This window comes from Sphaeramia orbicularis, chromosome 19, assembly GCF_902148855.1.
Source record: "Sphaeramia orbicularis chromosome 19, fSphaOr1.1, whole genome shotgun sequence".
Lineage (NCBI taxonomy): Eukaryota > Metazoa > Chordata > Actinopteri > Kurtiformes > Apogonidae > Sphaeramia > Sphaeramia orbicularis.
Window position 1 is genome coordinate 41,396,846 of NC_043975.1, and position 19,150 is coordinate 41,415,995.

Consider the following 19,150-nt stretch of genomic DNA (forward strand, 5'->3'; position numbering starts at 1 on the left):
GAGCCTGGAACTGACCATGAACTCAGAGCCTGGAGACTGGAAATGACCCGCTAGCCCGGGGCCTGGAGCCCAGAGCCTAGACCCTATAGCCATGAGTCTGGAGCCTGGAACTGAGCCCGAACCCGGAGCTCTAACCCGGACCCTGGCCTCAGCCCAAACCCTAACCCTGGAAATTAGCCCAGACCCTATCCCTGCCCTGCAACTGAGCCCTAGCCCAGAGCCCTAACCCGGGCCCTGGAACTGAGCCCGAGCCCAGAGCCCCAACCCTGGCATTGGCCTCAGCCCTATCCTTAATTGGGTTTCTGACTTTTAAAAGATAACAAAGTCCCACACATGCTGGAAAAAAAATGGAAAGTCCCAAAGCTTCTCTTGAAGAGAAACGCTCAAAATGAAATTTGTCTCCTCTTCTACTCAGAAAAGTTGGGAAAAAATAAAAACAAGTCAGAAATAAGTGTTTTATGGCTATTTTGTTAAAATCTTATCAGGCCATGAAGTTCTGCTTGAGAAAAAACAACCTTGTCTCAATGTGACCAAAACAGCTTCAGGTTGCGTGAAACGCTCAAAAATGAAATTTCTGCCTGCTCTACTCAGAAAAGAAGGAAAACACTTAAAACAAGTCAGAAATAATTGTTTCATGGCTGTTTTTGATAAGTCTTATCACATCATGAAGTTCTGCTTGAGAAAAAAACAAACAAACTTCCTAGTCTCAAAGTGACCAAAACACCTTCTTTTTGCGTGAAACGCTCAAAAATGACATTTTTTTCTCTTCTACTAAGGAAAGAAGGGAAACACTAAGAAAAAGTCAGGAATAAGTGTTTTTTGGCTGTTTTGATAAAATCTTATCAGATTTTTGCCTGCTCTACATAGTAAAGACGTTTTTGCCTGCTCTGCTCAGAAAAGCAGTAAAACACTTAAAACAAGTCAGAAATAACTGGTTTATGGCTGTTTTGTATAAGTCTTATCAGATCATGAAGTTCTGCTTGAGAAAAAACAACCTTGTCTCAATGTGACCAAAACAGCTTCTTTTCGCGTGAAACGCTCAAAAATGACATCTTTTCCTCTTCTACGCAGAAAAGAAGGGAAACACTAAAAACAAGTCAGAAATAAGTGTTCTATGGCTATTTTTTAAAAATCTTATCAGGTCATGAAGTTATACTTGAAAAAAAACAACCTTGTCTCAGTGTGACCAAAACAGCTTCTTTTCGCGTGAAACGCTCAAAAATGACATTGTTTCCTCTTCTACTCAGAAGAGTAGGGAAACACTAAAAACAAGTCAGAAATAAGTGTTTTATGGCTGTTTTGTTAAAGTCTTATCAGGTCATGGAGTTATGCTTGAGAACAAACAAACTTGTCTCAATGTGACCAAAACAGCTGCTTTTTTCGTGAAACGCTCAAAAATGACTGCTCTGCCCTCACTATGCGTGGAGCTACTTTTGCAGAGCTAGGCAGACAGTTAACAATAGCATGTGAAGAAGAGGCAGGAAGAGACTGATTTCCGTTTGAAGGTGAAGTCTTGTTATTTGCTTATTTTTTCTTTCCTTCCCTTCTTTTAATAATGCTTTTTCCTTTTGTAGAGCTGAAATGACATGGATACACACAAATAAATGTATTACAATGTGTACTGAATTATTTTTCCACTGTAAACACTTGACTTTTACCCATTCTTTTAAAATGCATGAATTAACAACCATACATGTATTAAACCATCATACGTGAATTAAATCGCTATATATTTCCCCAATTACAGAACAAAGGAACAAGCATGTTCAGTATATAAACCATATGAAATGCCTGGCTAATGAAATTAACTTAAATAGGTCATAAGGTGCATAAGAAATGCAACAATCTAGCACAGAATGTACACAGTAAAAAAAAACGTTTTTATGAACTGCATTAACATTGCGTATAATCTAACTGGCATGAAACAATAATACTCCTATGGTAATAATATGCACAAGTTTCTCCCGGAATGCAAAGTAATTTGATAGTAAAAGAAACTCAACAACAGCTACCTAATAGCATTAGCATTAACTTTGAACCGAGTACATACAAGCTAGCATTTACACAAACAGACCCCGGCTCAAAGGTTAGCAGTGAACAGAATGCTTTTACCACGACGTGAAAGCTTACTTGCCGTCTGTAAAAGGTGCCAACAACCATGCTTCTCAGTTAATGACAATGTAAGTGTAAAACTAATACTTACAGATGTACATCCGCCCAGATTTATCGATTGGAATGAAAGCTGCACATCACTTCAATGGCGCTGCCAGACAGAATGTTAACAGTACATAAAGAGTGCCCACAGATGGCACTATTCACTAACTTTAAGAGCAGAACACTCCCCGCCTGGTATAACATTGTTATACCACTTTTAAACACACAATATTTCAGGGGGGCCTTTAACAAATCTAAGCATCCTTCGATAAAAGGAGAACAACTTCTGAGATAGGCCTAAGGAAAACCTTGAGAACACCTTGACTAAAGATCCTCACTTCAACCTTACGATATCTACCATCGGCACTGGGAAATTTCTTTTGAATAACTCCAACAGGCCACTCATTGCGTTTGGCCTGATCATCTTTGAGGAGGACAAAATCTCCCTCTTGGATGTTTGGCTTATCGTCCGTCCATTTTCTGCGTCTCTGGAGGGTCGCCAGGAACTCAGTTCTCCAGCGCTTCCAGAAAGCATCTGCTAAACACTGCACTTGCCTCCACTGGTTTCTATGAAGATCTTTCTGGTCAAAGTTTCCATGAGGGGGTAGCAGAGGACTGATCTTTTGTGTCAGCAACATGGCCGGAGTCAGCAGTGTGGGTATTTTTGGATCTACTGATACTGGTACCAGAGGCCTGGCATTCATCATGGCCATGACTTCTGCCATCAGTGTAATAAGCACTTCATGAGTGAGATGAGCTGTCCCTGCATGAAGTAGCATTGCATCCAGGATGCGGTGTGCGACCCCTATCATCCTCTCCCATGAGCCACCCATGTGCGAGGCATGGGGTGGGTTGAAGGTCCAGGTGCACCCTTGATGGATGAGATAGTTCCTGAGTTCAACATCTTCTGTGTCTAGCTGTAGCTCCTTGCAAGCTCCAACGAAGTTGGTGCCACGGTCAGAGCGAAATTGTTTGGAAGGCCTGCAGACAGAGAAGAATCTTCTCAATGCGTTGATGAATGAAGAAGTAGACATGGATTCTGTTACTTCAATGTGCACCGCACGGGTACTCATGCAAGTGAACAGCACTGCCCACCGCTTACTGTCGGCACTGCCTCCCCGAGTTCGACGCGAGGTGATTTTCCATGGTCCGAAGACATCCAGGCCTACGTGTGTAAAGGGGGGTTTGGTAGTAAGCCTGTCAGCTGGTAGGTCGGCCATCTTCTGCTCCATTAATCTTCCCCTTAATCTCTTGCAAGTCACACATTTGTGGATCACACTGGAAACCAGATGTTTGCTTCCCACGATCCACAGCTCTGCAGCCCGGATAGCGCCTTCTGTGAAATGATGACCCTGGTGAGCTCATGACAATGTCTCACCAAGAGAGTTGCAATTGGCTATTTTTGGAATTATTAGGGGGTGCTTTTCCTCATCAGGGAGCTTAGCAAATAAGATGCGTCCTCCAATCCTCAGCAGACCATCTCCGTCGATGGTGGGATTAAGTTTCTTCAGAGGATTTTGCCTTGGAAGCTTGCCACCCTTCTCCATGCACTTGATTTCTTCACTGTAAGTCTCCCACTGTGCACTGCGAATGACAACTGCTTTTGCTTGCCAAGGTACATCAGAGATGTTCCATTGTAGGGTTTTACTCACAACTCGGACCTTGTGTATGAGCCTTCCCATAGCACGTAATATCGACCTCCAGGTCGAGAACCGCTCAAACCGCCTTGCACTGAGCTGACCCTTTATAGACTTGGTCGAGAACACTGTAACTTCAGGCCGAACTTCTTCGTCTACCTCTGGCTTGACAAGAGCATAGGTTGCTTTTGGAGAAGGACTCTGTTCCTCCACCTATCCTAGGAACAATGGGCCGGAGAACCAGTTGGTGTTCTTTAGGAGTGCTGCTGGCACAGGTCTCGTGGCATGGTCAGCTGGATTACTTTCAGTCACAACGTGATGCCACTGTTTTGGGTGACTGGACTTCAGTATACGATTGACTCGATTGGAGACATACATGTAGAACCTCCTTGAAGTGTTATGTATGTATCCAAGGACAATTTTACTATCCGTGTAGAAGTCAACAGCATGTACATCCACGTCGATTTCATGGAGAATCAGCTCTGCCATCTCCACTACAAGCACTGCTCCACACAGCTCCAAACGTGGGACTGTATGAGCTGGGCGAGGCACCAACTTGGCCTTTCCCATGACAAAACCCACGTGACACTGGCCGTCCTCATCGATGACTCGAAGGTAGGCTACTGCCGCAATAGCCATAGTGGAGGCATCAGAGAAGACACATAACTGTCTGTGTCGAGCTGCAGTAACAGAAGATGGGAAGTAAGTTCTTGGGATGCTCAGCCCCTCCAGGTCTGAAAGAGATTCTTTCCATGCTTCCCAGGGCCCTTCCTTTTCAGGCGGTAGTGGAGTATCCCATTCAAATTCTTCAGTAGAGATCTCCCTAACTAGGGCCCTTCCCTGTATTGTGATGGGGGCAACCAGCCCAAGGGGGTCAAACAGCTATTGACCGTCGACAAGAGGCCCCTGCGGGTAAAGGTTTCATTTCCTTGGACACTTGATAAGTGAAGCAGTCTGTCTGGAGATTCTAGACCAGCCCAAGGCTTCGTTGCAGAGGTAGTGTCAGTTCCCAGGTCAAGGTCTTTCAGATCATTTGCAAGATCTTCTGCAGGGAAGGATGTCATGACTGTGGCACTGTTGGACGTGATTTTATGGAGACATAGGTTGGACCCTGCTAGCATCTCCCTTGTTCTCTTCAACAAGTCGATTGCTTCTCTTTCTGAGGGGACTGAAATGAGGCCATCATCCACATAAAAGTTTCTCATCACGAATTGTTTGCAGTCAGTGCCATATTCTTTTTCTCCCTCCTGAGCCGTTCGCCAAAGCCCGTAAGTGGCCACAGCAGGTGAGGGGCTGTTGCTGAAGACATGCACCTTCATTCTGAATTCTGTGATCTTGTTATGGAAAAAATATTACTCTACTAATTTGTCTATAATAATGAAGGATAAGATCAAACGTTCAGTGTCAAAGAAATCCCTTTATTTGGAGCTCCATAGAAAGAGATACCCCTCAGACGAAGACTGAGACGGTCTGAACCCAAAAATACAAATCACCCTGTAGTCTTCTGTCTCCCATGAGAAAATTATGATGTGTGGAAAGTGTTTTGGTTAGTGTCAGGAACTTAAAGATAAGACCCCTGTGAAAAATGTTGGTTTGAGCTTCTACTGTGGACACAACACAAAAGAGGTCCAAACTGCTCTATAATACACAGTGACATGAATATATCTGAATAGAGTTAGAAAGCCTATATGATATATGAAATATATATGAATATATATGGATATAAGTAATATTTCCATTACATACTCCCCCCTTTTGATCATTCATTGATCACTAAGAATAAACCATAACAAAAAGACCAATTACACACATCCATCTCTACACCCCCGTCAAGGTTTAAGTAGAGATTTCCTAAACCATCATAGAGGAATGCTTTGTTTTCCCAGAGGACAGACTCTTAAGTAATCATCAAGCAAATAAACAGAGAGATTTTCATATTTATATGTTAACAGGTTTACCAAGTACCAAGAGAAACAGGCTCATCATCATCTGGAAAAAAAAATTGTTCAAGGAATATCTGAAATAGACAGTATCTGCAAACTTGTCTGTGCACTTTCTGTGTTTCTGTTGGGTGCCCAATTTGACAGAGGTCATCGTACATATGGACAGGAAAAGGGACCTAAAGGTAAACTAAATCGCCAACGGGACCGAAGTGCAACATGAGTTTGGAGTCGGTGAGGTTCACCGGAAAGGATCTGAAATATAACGTGTGTTCAGTTTGTTTGGACTTTGTCTCATTAGGTGACATTATAAAAATGGGCGCTTTTATGTTAAAAGACGCTTTCATTTTGAAGGCGGTAGGAAGTAAAAGACGTTTATACTGGTTGCTTCTGGACGAAGAACCATAGCCTCATCTTACCCCAATCTCTCGTGTTTTGAACCGAGTTGGAAACCAAATTATTATAATCAGTGAGCTCAACTAGACCTTTGTGACCGCCATTAAAAAACAAACAGATCTTGACAAGTGTAGTCTTATCTAGTTCAAAGGAATGACTTGAAGTTCTGTATGTCAAGAAAAATAATTAGGGCTGGAAGGATTAACAGACAAATAACATAAATAATCAAAATTAATATGTCTATCGACAGGTCTAGCGACATTATACATTCTAGTATAAAGTAAAGTTACATAACTCTTGAGTATTTATTTATTGTGTGTTTAAACTTTGTCAGACTCTGTAACTGTTAATCTGAAAATGCACTTTTGTTTAACCCATAAAGACCCAGTGGTATTATTGCCCCAGTTCCCAAATAAATGTTTCTCTCCATTCAACTTTTCTCAAGTGATGTAACAGCTTTAACTGTAATTTTATCCTCTATATTGTGCATCTTCACCATAAATCATGTATTTTCCTATTTTCAATTTAAATCTTCATGAATATCCATAGTAAATTCAAAGGTTATTGTATCTAAACAGAGAAAACTGAAGAGAAAAAAAACATCAACAACTGAACATAAACCCAGTGTTCCCATCTACTGTCATTGATCCTACTCAATGGGCCCCGCTGGTGACCCAATGCTGCTGAAGATGAACACCCAAATATGGTCTGATATCTGATGATCATGTAAAGATGAAGAACTGTATTTTATCATTAATAGGATTAGTGGATCAGCAGGTGTCAAATAGTTTAGATTAGTAGATGCTTTTGATCACTGGTTGTTGTCTGGGGCTGTATGAGGAAAGGGGGAAAACTAATTGCATTGCTGCTGCAATATGTTTTGAAGTTTGAATAATGAATTGAATATTTGTTCAACAAACTGTAAGAATTCAAATTGTTGTGCAATAAGTGTTCCCATTAAAGGAAAGAAAATGTATTTAATCACTGGAATAAATATAAGAGCCAGTTCTGCTTTTATCCACTGCACCTTGTTGAAAAAGCACAAGGACTGTCAGTGTTTATGTTATTTGTGTGCAACACTGAGTCACATTATAATTTACTTTGAGAAGTCTTCAGAGTTTGTCTTTAGTAGGCCTGTATGTGAAGGTTAGCAACATTGTCAAAAGCTGTAAGATTTCTTTTGCAATAACTGCAGTAAATTTGAATGTCAGCGAAAACTTTCAAACCTGTAATTTATGTACAATTTGCACATTTTTGTGGGAGTTATGTTATAGGCCTCATATTATAGCACTCTACTGGATATTGTCACTGTTAAAAACGGTTAAAAAGGCTCATTTCGTAACTTTATTTGAATAGTAAAGTTAACTCATTTTCAGACTTCAGGTCAAATGTTATTGGAATATGTTAAGTCTCAAAGGGATAGAATGTTAAAGTAATATCTTTGTTTTTCATTTCCTTCTTAGATCTCATGGTGTGTTCAGAGCAAAGGCTTAAGAATTACAGTGTTGTAATATAAAGATTTTCACAGATTTTCATTTTTCAGTTCAGTTGTTATTAATTAGTGATTAGAAAGTTCATCATTGAATTGCATTTAAAAAGGTGTTAAATGATTGTAATATAATATGTGCTTTATAATTTGCATGCTCATGGCATTTTAGTTACTTCATGTCAATGTATAGATAAGTTGCTAAGGCTAAATATAAGAGCTTGTAGCTTTAAGATGCTCAGGTGAGCTGGGGGGTGCTACGAGCCTTGGGGGTCTGTGACATTAGAGCCCAGAGGAGCTCACAGTTTTTCTGGCTGTGTTTGGACTGTGTGCTTAAGTTCAGATGTATTTTATTCTCTATTTTTTGTAGTTTGTTAAATAAATCTGAGAAGACAAACTTTAGTTGAGGAAACCCTTTTTACAACAGGAGTTAGTGACAGATGACCTGTGTTGAGGAAGACTGACCCAATTCTCTGATTGTGGCTTCCTATGTGTTGTCTTCACTACTGTAGTGGCATTCTTAGAAGTAGGAGTAAGGGCACAAGAAAGATGGAACGACTATGAAAATAGACAGGAGAACAAGGCACCACAGGATGCTCTGAGGGCACTAAATCCAGGCCCCCTGAACGGGGGCCGTGGTCTAGGTCTAGATCATAATTAACACTTAATATTTACGTTGAACCTGACAGAATACAAGGATAACTTTTACAACAACAACAAGGAGAGAAAAAAAAAAGATCAGTACAGTCAGGGACGCTGCTTGAGTTCGTTATTTGGTGTGTGATGACCGTCAGCTGAGTCCAGGCCCTTTCTTCAGTTGAGGACGTAGAAAGAGTGATGTCTCTGAAGTGTCTTTCAGAGTTCATGAACACAGGCCTAAAACATGTGCTGTGCAGTGGTTGTGTGATGTGAACCATGTGACCCATGAGCAGCGCTAGGCTTGCACTCAGGGTTGTTTTAGCTGTATGTGTGAAAACAGGAAGTGAGAGGACGTTCTTGATCTCGTTCAGGGGTCGCTCCCATGTAGGATTGTCATCAGCTTCAGAGGTGGAACAGAGCGTTTTAATTCACCATCTGTTCGTTGGTGGTTTTGGGTCTACCTCTGATGTCAGCCATTTCTCGTCCTTGTCTACCTTGTTGAGTGTTGACGTGGGTCATGAACCTTTTAGGCGGGTGATGCAGAGATGACCTTTTTGCAGTGACTGACGTGAACCCTGGTGGCTTGTTGGGCCTTCTGAAGTCTTTGACCAGCATGAAGTCACCTGGTTGAAGGCTGTGAAGTGGACCTGAGGCTGGAATGGACAGGACCACAGCTACCTGTTGACAAATCTTTTTGAGGATGGGAGAGAAAGCAGCACAACAAGAGAGCATATAATGTTCGAAATGAGAAGTAGGAAAGGGTTTGGAGATTCAGAGCAGAATCTCACATGAGGAGATGAGGCAAACAGAATGTCAAAGGGGCTGAGGCTATGTCTGTCACAGGTTCGCATGCGCATACCCTACAGTGCACCAGTGTGGGTTTAGTGCTTTAGGTCCCCCCTCTTGACCCTTGGACACACCCATGGATCAATGTCACCAACAGCTTTTCAGGCTGACCTGTTAGGAGGAAAAAAACATTTGGAGAAACGAGAGAGAGTTAAGAGAGGAGGGGCTGTGAGCAGTGTGTGAGTGGAGTGTGTATGAGAGTGAGACTGAGAAGAAGGGAGAGGAGGAGTGAGAGGAAAAGAAAGGAGGAGTGAGAGGCGTTCTTCGCGGCCTTTGCCTCTTCTGAAAGACACGGGATCTGTAGAGGAAGTTCATCATGTCATTGTAGCGTTATACCCAAAACACAATTAGTCACATCTAAGCAGGTGTCACAGTCATACAACACAAACGTTAAGTAAGAAAATACGAAGAAAATACACTCCTATAAACAATTAGGCCCATCAGCATCTGTACACTGTCACAACAAAATTCAGATTCACATGTTTTCCTATACTGTATCTTTTAGTATATAGGTGCTCTATTAAATATAAAGTACACCCAAAGCACTATTCCTACAGTGAGATCAAAACCATAAGCATCAATCTGGCAACTCTGAATATCACCTCAAGTCTGAGCCAGCACCCAAAATCCACACAAACATTTGTACCGGAACCATACGCACACAACAAGAACACGAAAGCCACAAAACATACAACACAAACATTTATAAACACATATCACAGACATGACACAACATAACAGAGCTCTGAAAAAGCAACAATTTTCACTCAAGGGGACTACTTTCTCCAATTTCCCTCCTAGGAAAAATGAGTGAACATACAGTTTAATACCATCGATGGTTTCCTGTCCAAGAAGATAAAACATTTTAGGGGATAATCAGATTTTAGGGGCAATGGGGTTTGGAGGGCAACTATTAATTTTTAATCAGACATACATCGTACCAATGTACTTGATGCAGTTGTATGCAGAGTGACCACCAAGGATGTCATGTATCTATTAATGTGTACCATATTGAATGAAACCTGTTTTTTTTGTTTTTTTTTTTGTTGTGTTTTTTTTCCTGGCACAAATATAAAGGAAAAATAGAGACTGATGGTGAGGGCTACCAGTCAGTGATCAAAAAGGCTTGGGACGCTGTGGGACCTAAGTCCTATTAACTCTGTGAATGAGGACGCACAAGAGACATGTGAGGAGTGGATTCTGTGAACAGTGGTTGAATTGAGGGTGGTTGAATTGTTGTTGAAACATGAGAGGTGCAATGTAACCATAAGATCTCTGGCCAGGAGATTTTTCTTTTTTTTTTTAAAATTTTTTTATTATTATAATTAAGGGTGGCATGCCATTGAAAACAAAAATCAATGTGTAAAAAAAAAAGTCTAACAGTGAGCACAACATTGGTTTGGTGAAATACACTTTGACTGGTTCACCACTGGCTACTGTAGAAAGGATGGGTTTGTCAGATAATTTTTGTCGAAGTAAAATCCCCTTTTCCCAATATAACTAAACTTGTAGTTTCTAAATCTACCAAGAAGTTGTTTACCAAAAAAACCCCCTAAAGATATCATGGACAACTGTTTAAAACATGTGAGTGTGTGTGCTTGGCGTAGGTGTGTGACGTCAGTATAGACAGCTGATGTGCAGATGCAGAATCTGGGTTAGTAAGCATGTGTATGACTTCTGCTCCAGGGGAGGGGGGGGAGAGAGAGAGAGGTGCAGGTGTAGGTGTCTCACAGCCTAGTTGGTTTGGAACCCTTGTTGCCTGTATCCTCCAGGTCGTTGCTACTGGCGACCAAACACTGTTATCTGTTGTATCTGTCTCGTCCACGTCTCCTCATCTTGGCCTTGGCCACCTTTGCCTTGATGTCTTTTGGTGACCATGGACGATGAACCAAACTGGACCATCCACACCAGAGATTTCCACCATCAGACATGAGACACCACTGATGTCTTCATATTCACAGTCTGGTGGATTCAGATCAAACAGTCTTTCTCAGATTATAACCAGTCACAGTCTCACCCCAGCTGCTTTTTCCTTTGGCTCTGAGTTGTTGCTGATGTTGACAGTTGCTCTGGTATGACGCTGTTGAGGTTGATGCAGAGGGGGAGGAGGAGGAGGAGGAGGAGCTGCATGCTCAGGGGGATGGACAATGGCTTCCTGCTGCCGGTGGCCTGTGGGTGTGCCATTGGTTGTGGTCCACGCAGGCAGGTGTGGTCATCTTCTGGGAGGAACTTCAGAGCTGTGAGGTTGGGGTATAGAGAGGAGTGGAGAAAGGAGGAGGGGAGGGGAGGGGGAAGAGGAACTGTAGGGAGGTGGAGCAGAAGATTGACGTACTAGGTGCAATTCCCTGTGTGTGACAAAGAACAATCCGTTTGCGTTAGACAAAGTTTTCAAATTTAGTTTACAAACATTGTTTTCTGTCCCTAATCTCTACTCCTTCTATCCACTTCCGCAAAACCTTCAACTGGTCCTCAAAATCTCTCAGTTCTACCTTTTTTTTTTTTCTCTTAGATCATTCACCTTTTTTAGGCCTTTTCTGTTTACACTTTCTTTAAATTTCAGCAACGTTTTGTAAAGACAAGGTACCTTCAGAAGGAAAGCCATCATGTTCAATCCATTCAGAAACCCATTTTAAAACATCTAGCCCATATTTAGTATTACTCATGCATTTGAATCTTGGCCCGTCACAATCCGGTGGCGGGACTTAAAATTTGCATTTCCCATCCAACAATAACACAAAAACGCGAATTTCTTAAACTATTTATTAATGTCCCCATTGGAACATTAATCTTCCAGACACGACGATCTGGGCCGCAAAAACTTTAAAATGACAAAATTGTCAAATACCGTGCTTTACCAGGCGTTGGGCATCCCCAACTTACATTACGTCGCTACGTAACTACAACAAAATAATTAATTCCCCACGATAAAGAAATTAATCAGTCAGCATCGACTTTGACCGACAACAAGATTCACAATGTCATGAGCTTTACCCCCACAAAATTATCAACCATAGAATAATAAGTAAGAAAATTTGAAAAAACAAGTAGAAAATCGAGCTCTTGTTTTGTTTCTGGTCCAATTGTTTCAGCTGATTTTGACTCAAAGAACCCCCTTAAGAAAGCCAAATGGGCTTGTCCAGACCGTCAGACACTGAACGCTTTCAGAACCATATTTTTTTTTGTCATGTCCTCTACCAAAGGCCCTGTCAGAACCTGTACGCCTTTGCTTTGCTTATTGCCCATAGCCAAATCCTGGTTTGACTAGTCCCGGCGACCCTCCGTAGGAAGATCCCACGGATGCTGTCTAGCATGACCGCGTGGTTGGGCACAAAGCAAAGGACGCCGAACAAGTAACCAGTTAACCTCCCCACCAAGACCCTAGTGAGTGCTGAGTTGCTAAATAGGTTAAGGGTTAGTTGTTATGTCAACCAGTTGACTGCGTTCCAAACGCTTTACCCTTTTATCGATTAAATCAGCCTAACCATGAAACGCCGTGACGCCGCACTGCCACGTTTCCTGATTTAACGATATTTAACACAGGCGTCCCTGTGCCTATCACACTTCGTTTCTCAGGTACAAGTGGATTAAAAACCCCGTGGACCTAACCACGTTAAGTCTGACTTTAATACCAGACTTCTTTACTACAGGCCCCTAATGACAGTCAGCCCAAGTAGATAGACATGACATTTAATTTAATTAAATTTTTTTCTTTTGTTTTTATTTATTTTTGTTTTCTTTTTATTTATTTTTTTCTTTTTTCTTTTTCTTTTTTTTCCTCAATTCGATTAATAAGCAAATGCTTCAAAACATATCTCACCCTTCAGACGAGGAAGTAGAGTATTGAGTTCGTTGAATAGACGTGAAGTCGACCAGTTTCACTCCAGGCATCAGACCCTCTCGTCTCTTAAGATTTTCAGTGAGGTAGAGGAGAACCCCTAGATGGTGGATTCTTGGTGGCTAACCTGTCCGACGCCTTCGAGTGTCACATGGCGGATCTTCAGCTATCCCACTTCTGACACCAAATTGTTATGGAAAAAATATTACTCTACTAATTCGTCTATAATAATGAAGGATAAGATCAAACGTTCAGTGTCAAAGAAATCCCTTTATTTGGAGCTCCATAGAAAGAGATACCCCTCAGACGAAGACTGAGACGGTCTGAACCCAAAAGTACAAATCACCCTGTAGTCTTCTGTCTCCCATGAGAAAATTATGATGTGTGGAAAGTGTTTTGGTTAGTGTCAGGAACTTAAAGATAAGACCCCTGTGAAAAATGTTGGTTTGGCCTTCTACTGTGGACACAACACAAAAGAGGTCCAAACTGCTCTATAATACACAGTAACATGACTATATCTGAAATAGAGTTAGAAGCCTATATGATATATGAAATATATATGAATATATATGGATATAAGTAATATTTCCATTACAATCTCTTTGTCGAGGTTGTTCTCCTCAAACCACAGAAAACGCAGAAAGTCGCGATGGTCTTCTCGGACCTTGAAACAGTAGAACATCTGTTGGATGTCAGTTGTAATTGCTATACTTTCTCTTCTGAAGCGCATGAGGACACCTAGCAGAGTGTTGTTTAGGTCTGGCCCACTTAACAGCATGTCATTCAGGGAGGTTCCATCGTGCTTTGCGCTTGAGTCGAAGACCACCCTTAACTTCCCTGGCTTTTGAGGGTGGTAGACTCCGAAAATAGGCAGGTACCATCGTTCTGCACATTCTGCCAATGGAGGAGCAGGCTCTGCGTGATCATTTTTGAAGATGTCTTTCATGAATTCAATGAAGTGCTGTCTCATAGCTGGCCTTTTATCCAGGGTTCACCTCAGGGAGGAGAGTCGTTTTGGGGCTTGTGCATAGTTGTTGGGGAGACTGCGGCGAGGGGTGCGGAAAGGTAGCTGTGCAACCCAGCTATTTGTCTCATCGAAGAAGACTTCCTGATCCATAATAGTGAGGAAGGCTTGATCTTCCACTGATTGGCCTGGCCTGTCATCATCTGGAGTGCGGTTGAAGACAGTGCTTCCCAGAGCTGTAGCCTCCTTGTTTCTCCGAAAGAAAAGAGTTTGTGCTGGCTGACAACTCTTTCCTTGACTTTAAAGCTGCTTGAACAGGGACTGAGCAAAGAGGTTTGTCCGTTGAGCAGTATGTTTGTTTTGTAAACGCTCATACTGCTAGGCTTGTGGGCTCTCCTCAGACACACGTCTCCCACAATTACCCATCCCAGATCAAGTCTTTGTGCAAAGGGATCGTTATGCTCACCGTTGCATTGCTGCCGCACTTTGTGGACCCTCAGAATGTCTCTCCCTAAGAGGATCAGGATCTGGGCGTTGGGGTTGAGTGGAGGTATGCTGCCTGCTACAGGCCTCAGATGCTTATTTAGGCGGGCTACTTCTGGAGTGGGGATTTCAGTCCTGTCATCTGGGATCAAATCACACTGAATGAGAGTAGGTAGTGAGAGCTGCACTTGTCCATCCATAGACTCGATGATGAAGTTAGATGCTCTTCTTCCTGAAGTCTCCACAGTGCCAGAGCAGGTCTTCAATGTATAGGGGACTGCATCCTCTTTTAGATCAAAGAGGTCAAAGAAGTCTGATCGTGCCAGCGACCGGTTACTCTGATTGTCTAAAACAGCATACATCTGCATCATACATCATACTGCTTGTTCAGGATGATTGGCTGGATATACTGAGACTAGGCATATTTTTGAACATGGCCTTCCACCGGTAGCTCCTGCACAGACCTCTGTGCATTTTGCAGTAACCTCTGGGTTCTCAGGCAGGTCTCGCTCCCTGCCTTGCTCTGGTGCAGTCTCTAAGCTGGCAGAGGTCTATGGTGCTGGCCCAGGGTGTAGCGCAGCTATGTGTTTGTTGCTGTTGCATTCTGTGCACTTGATGACAGCTTTACAATCCTTTGCTATGTGTATGGTTGAGGTGCAGCACTTAAAGCAGATGTTTTTCTCCTTAAGATAAGCTCTGCGTTCCTCCAATGATTTCCCCCTGAAACTACGACACTTACTTAGAGGGTGTGGTTTGTTATGAACTGGACAGAGCTTTCCTTGGTCGTCAGGTTTTCTGCCTGATGAATTTAAAGGAGTAGCCACAACCTCAGCTGGGATCTCAGTCTTTCTCACTGACACAGGTGTTCTGGTGGGTTTTAGGGCTTTGTCTGTCTTGTAATAACTTTGTGTGTTGGATGTGAAGATGAAACTTGGATCATTTCTCATCCTAGCCTGACTGTGAATGAAACGAGAGAAGAACCTAAAAGGGGGAAAGGGAACGTGGTGCTCTTCTTTGTACCTCGACCCCTGACTGACCCACTTCTCTTGTAGGGCGTATGGGAGCTTTTCAACAATTGGATTAACTCCACGTGGTGTGTTAAGGACTGCCAAACCAGGTAACTGCCCTCCTGATTTTGCAAATTCCACCTCAAGTAAGAGGTCTCCTAGCTGCTGTAACAGCTGGTTGTCTCTGTTAGAGATTTTTGGGAAGTCTTCTTTTCTCTTGAACAGAGCATGTTCGACAACTTCTGGCGATCCATAACTTTGTTCCAGTCGCTGTCATAACATATTAAGCCCCTCGGTTGTATGGTGGATGTGTGCTGCTCGCATCCTTTTAGATCCTATTGATTGAGGCCCGAGCCACTTTGTTAGGAGGTCAAACTCCTCCCTTGAGTTCAGGTCCAGTTCCTTGGCAACTGCCAGGAATGACGACTTCCATGCCCAGTAATTTTCAGGCCGGTCGTCAAACTTGAGAAGGCCGGATGTGACCATCTCCCGACGCATCAGGTACTTGGCCACATCTGATGTTGGCGACGTCCGACCATGAATGTTGAGAGGTGTCTGCTGCAGATTGTTGTTTGGGTCAGCGCAGCTTTTACTGCCTCCTGCAGTGTAATGCATGAATGGGACACTGTTACTGGCCTTTACAGCGAAGGCCTCGGCCATATTGGTTTTAATAGATGGGGGTTGTGGTGGTGGCGTCAGTAACCCTGAGTCTACGTATAGATGCTTTGCTGGCTTCATGTGAGTGTTGAAATACATATTCAGATGTTCTCTGGGCAGGTGAGAGTGGTTCAAACTGGAGATCGAGTTCACCTCGAGACTCTAAACCTTCATTCTCCTCAGCTGCTTTGAACACTGCTGCTTCAGCTGAGGCCGCTGCCGCATCCTTTTCCAACTTCAGTACGTGCATCTTTGCCTGAAGTTGAGCCTGATCTATCATAATTTTTGCTTCCATTTCAGCATAAGCAGCTTGTGTGCGCACTGCCTCTGCTTTTGCTCGTGCTCTGAGTGCATCAGCACTGGCTGATGACATGTGGGTCCGCTTTGAAGCCCTTGAACCTGAGGACTTTGACTGCACCTCTGGGTTGCTGTCTGTATGTTGCTGTTGCATCTTTACACTGGGAAGTGACATGGCTGAAGAAGGATGCTGAATGTAATATGCAGGTACGTTGATTTCCAGGTGATGAATCTGCCGTGAAGACGTCTTTCTACTGTTCTGCCCCCACTATGCATGTAGCTACTTTTGCAGAGCTAGGCAGAGAGTTAACAATAGCACGTGAAGAAGAGGCAGGAAGAGACTGATTTCTGTTTGAAGGTGAAGTCTTGTGTTGTTGCTTATTTTTTCTTTCCTTCCCTTCTTTTAATAATGCTTTTTCCTTTTGTAGAACTGAAATGACATGGATACACACAAATAAATGTATTACAGTGTGTACTGAATTATTTTTCCACTGTAAACACTTGACTTTTACCCATTCTTTTAAAATGCATGAATTAACAACCATACATGTATTAAACCATCATACGTGAATTAAATCGCTATATATTTCCACAATTACAAAACAAAAAAAACAAGCATGTTCAGTATATAAACCATATGAAATGCCTGGCTAATGAAATTAACTTAAATAGGTCATAAGGTGCATAAGAAATGCAACAATCTAGCACAGAATGTACACAGTAAAAAAAAAAGTTTTTATGCAGTTGCATTAACATTGCGTATAATCTAAATGGCATGAAACAATAATACTCCAATGGTAATAATATGCACAAGTTTCTCCCGGAATGCATAAGTAATTTGATAGTAAAAGAAACTCAACAACAGCTACCTAATAGCATTAGCATTAACTTTGAACCGAGTACATACAAGCTAGCATTTACACAAACAGACCCAGCTCAGAGGTTAGCAGTGAACAGAACGCTTTTACCACAACGTGAAAGCTTACTTGCCATCTGTAAAAGGTGCCAACAACCATGCTTCTCAGTTAATGACAACATAAGCGTAAAACTAATACTTACAGACGTATATCCGCCCAGATTTATTGACCGGAATGAAAGCTGCACATCACTTCAATGGCGTGACCAGACAGAATGTTAACAGTACATAAAGAGCGCCCACAGATGGCGCTATTCACTAACTTTAAGAGCAGAACAATGACATTGTTCCTCTTCTACTAAGAAAAGAAGAGAAACACTACAAACAAGTCAGAAGTAAGTGTTTTACGGCGTTTTTCTTAAAAAATCTTATCAGGTCGTGAAGTTCTGCTTGAGAAAAAAAAAAAAAAAACTCGTCTCAATGTGACCAAAACAGCTTCTTTTCGCGTGAAACACTCAAAATTGACATTTCTGCCTGCTCTACACAGAAAAGCAGGAACACACTTAAAACAGGTCAGAAATAATTGGTTTATGGCTGTTTTGTAAAAGTGTTACGAGGTCATGAAGCTCTGCTTGAGAAAAAAACATCGTAGTCTCAAAGTGACCAAAACTGCTTCTTTTTGCGTGAAACGCTAAAAAAGGACATTTTTACCTACTCTACATAGAAAAGCAGGAAAACACTAAAAACAAGTCAGAAATAAATGTTGTATGGTAGTATTATTAAAATCTTATCAGGTCATGAAGTTCTTCTTGAGAAAAAACAACCTTGTCTGAATGTGACCAAAACAGCTTCTTTTTTCATGAAACGCTCAAAAATGACATTTTTTCCTCTTCTTCTCAGAAAAGTAGGGAAACACTTCAACCAAGTCAGAAGTAAGTGTTTTGTGGCTGTTTTGTTAAAATCTTATCAGGTCGTGAAGTTCTGCATGAGAAAAAAAAAAAAAAAAACGTGTCTAAATGTGACCACAACAGCTTGTTTTTGCGTGAAGCACTCAAAATTGACATTTCTGCCTGCTGTACACAGAAAAGCAGGAACACACTTAAAACAGGTAAGAAATAATTGGTTTATGGCTGTTTTGTAAAAGTCCTATCAGGTCATGAAGTTCTGCTTGAGAAAAAACATCCTAGTCTCAAAGTGACCAAAACACCTTCTTTTTGTGTGAAACGCTCAAAAATGAAATTTTTTCCTCTTCTATTCAGAAAAGCAGGAAAACACTTAAAACTTGTCAGAGTCATAAGTGTTTTATGGCTGTTTTGTTAAAATCTTATCAGGTCGTGAAGTTCTGCTTTAGAAAAAAAACACCTTGTCTCAATGTGACCAAAACAGCTTTTTATCGCATGAAATGCTCAAAAATGACATTTCTGCCTGCTCTACATAGTAAAGCAGGAACACTTAAAACAAGTAAGAAATAATTGGTTTATGGCTGTTTTGTATAAGTCATGAAGATCATGAAGTTCTGCTTGAGAAAAAAGTCCTTGTCTCAAAGTGACCAAAACAGTTTCTTATAGTGTGAAACGCTCAAAATGACATTTTTTCCTCTTCCACTCAGAAAAGTAGGGAAACACTAAAAACAAGTCAGAAATAAGTGTTTAATGGCAGTTTTATTAAAATCTTATCAGGTCAGGAAGTTCTGCTTGAGAAAAAAACATCCAAGTCTCAAAGTTACCAAAACATGTGAAACACCAAAAATGATATCTGAGTCAATTTCATCTCAGTCTTCTTTCATTCATTCATTTTCTGAACCCGCTTTATCCTCACTAGGGTCACGGGGGTCGCTTGGAGCCTATCCCAGCTACATAGGGGCGAAGGCGGGGTACACCCTGGACAAGTCGCCAGTTCATCACAGGGCTGACATATAGAGACAAACAATCACTCTCACATTCACACCTATGG